This window comes from Crassostrea angulata, chromosome 3 (genome assembly GCF_025612915.1).
Source record: "Crassostrea angulata isolate pt1a10 chromosome 3, ASM2561291v2, whole genome shotgun sequence".
Taxonomy (NCBI): domain Eukaryota; kingdom Metazoa; phylum Mollusca; class Bivalvia; order Ostreida; family Ostreidae; genus Magallana; species Magallana angulata.
In genome coordinates, this window is record NC_069113.1 from 15,748,412 (window position 1) to 15,750,967 (window position 2,556).

Here is a 2,556-nt window from a genome sequence, read left to right on the forward strand (position 1 = left end):
TCATAAGTAGGGATGAAAATACATAGCCTATATGCAATTACGTAATATCGATCAAGAAAATTCAGACGTCGATGGAAGATCTAGACAGTCCTCATTGACCCTTGATAAGTGTCCATACTGTTTAAGACTGTTTTATTAAGAAAAAAAATTGATTGTTGTTATATTTGCTATTGGCAAGCCTTCTATCCAGCTTTTAGCAAATCAGGCACTGCCCCCCCCCCCCCCCCCCCCCACACACACACACACTTATTTGCGCAGATTTTTCTTAAATTTACATACAAAAATTTGAATTAACAAGGAGTTTCCCCCTTCCTCCTACTTTTACGGGACCATGTAAAAAATTGAATTGAAAATAAGGTAATAAACAGTGAAATTGAAGTAAAGGGTATACTTGCCCCCCCCCCCCCCCCCCCCCCCCCCCTCGGATTAGAATTATCAATATTTTGTAAAGCGACCTTTTTTTTCTTTTGTCAAGATTTTTTGGATGAGTCTGGTCCCCATCCACAACCTTTAAAAAACGATGCCAGGTGCCTGCAATTTAAGATATATAAACTGCTTTCAAACCATCATCATTGTTTAATGAACTTAATGACAACGTTCATGCGAGCTTTAATGACATCAACCAATAATTTTCAATAATTGCAGAAAAAATACCTGCAATGTTGTTTACTTTCAGACCCGTATGAACAATGAAAAATATGATCAATATTAAATGAGAAAATCTTATATATATAAGTTTATTTCGGTTGCTCTGAAGTAATATGATGTGTCCACATTTTTCTATGTGTCATATCGATATCTCATCGATTCGTGCATTATAAATATTTTATGGACCCCGCATTTCATAAACATGTAAAATTTATATCGATACATGATACATTCTTACATTTGACAACTGCTGTAGTCATAGTTTTAAAGCACAGAGTCGTAAATGTTGAATCTCAGTCGAAAACTGCATCAACTGGCGATGGAAGAAGGATAACTCTTCTATAAGGTCGTTCATAGTGAAGAAAGATAAAACATGGTTAACCTGAAAAGTCCGTCAAAAAGTATTACTTTATGAAATTTTAAATCATAAAGCTGTATCGGATCTTCATCATTTTCAGTGTGGTTGTTTCAGATTTATTAAATCAAGAGCTTTGTCGTGACCATTTCAATCTCCTTGAGAATGAGAACTCTGTATAAAGATAATTAAAGAAAGAAAACTATTTTAGTTTTAAACTTCAGGTAATTGAATTTTTTTTTAAATAAAACTTAATGAAAAAAGTCAAGTAGATATGATTGGAAATTTGTTGATTATTATTTAAAGCTCCCTTGAAGAAAACAGCGTAAAAACAATAACAATGGCTCATGACTTTTAAAAATAAGACGGAATATTCTCCATTAAATCTTATTGCTTTTCAATTCAATTGGTTTTTGGGAGTTGTTTTTAAACAGCTCTCCTATGCAGTTACTCGGGCAAACCGGAAGTGAAACAGTGTTTGGACCTAAGGTTTTGGGAGTTGATTTTTATCAATACTCGGGCAAACCGGAAGTGAAACATTGTTTGGACCTAAGCACAAATCATCATGGCACCGCTGACAAGACGAAGTACTTTTATATATTGAAAATTAATCGATAGATTCGATGAAATGTATTCAAAAGCATTGTTTTTCAAGGAAACATATTTATATACACCTTGAAAATAGTCAGATTTTAAATGGTACAAACAATTTAGATATTGTTTGTAGTATGTATTCCTCCGCCAGCGTTCAATATTGCTTAAGAGTTTGATGGCGTTACTTTTATCTTTGAATGATTTTCCGTCTGTAGCTCGGAATTCTTGTCAGAAAAACCCGATATGATTCATAATAGAAATAAACGTGCGTAATTATTCAAATATAGCTGAGAAATTACTTGCCATTGGAAATTACATATTTTTTATTTTGCAGTAAATAATAATAAAACCGACTCCCGCCAGTACTTCAGCACTTTGATTTTTAATGTTATCAAAAAAATAACCAAATTATTAATCATGCATGTCATATAGACGGGGAAACCCGGGGAAAAGAATCTCAGTGAAGATCTGCACATTGAGTAAAATTACTATATTAAAGCCAAATTTGAAATTTAAAACCGAAGTATTGACTCCTTCTCCTCCTATAGCTAAGACTTCAATTTCACTCCTAATTCCCTTATTTACATACCAATTTTTTACTGACATACTCCCAAAAAGTGGGGGGCTAACTCTATGATAATTCAATTTTTTACATGTAAATCTAAGATAATTAGTTGCTGCGAGAAAAAGTGGGGGGACCAGCCCCCCCCCCCCCCCCCCCCCCCCCCCCCCCCGATTGTACGTGCCTCTCATCCTCCTCTTCCTCCAAGTTACGCGTTATGTTATATCTCGCGGCAACGGTAGGCGTTTATTTCCGAAAGCTTTGAGTTTTTTTGCGATAAATTTTATATATTCTTAGTCTGCAAATTCACTTTATTGGTCGTGTCTCCGGAAAGTAATATATGGCATAGGTTTTACTCTTTATCTTTTTTTATCCAATGAAATGCTTGTTTACATAT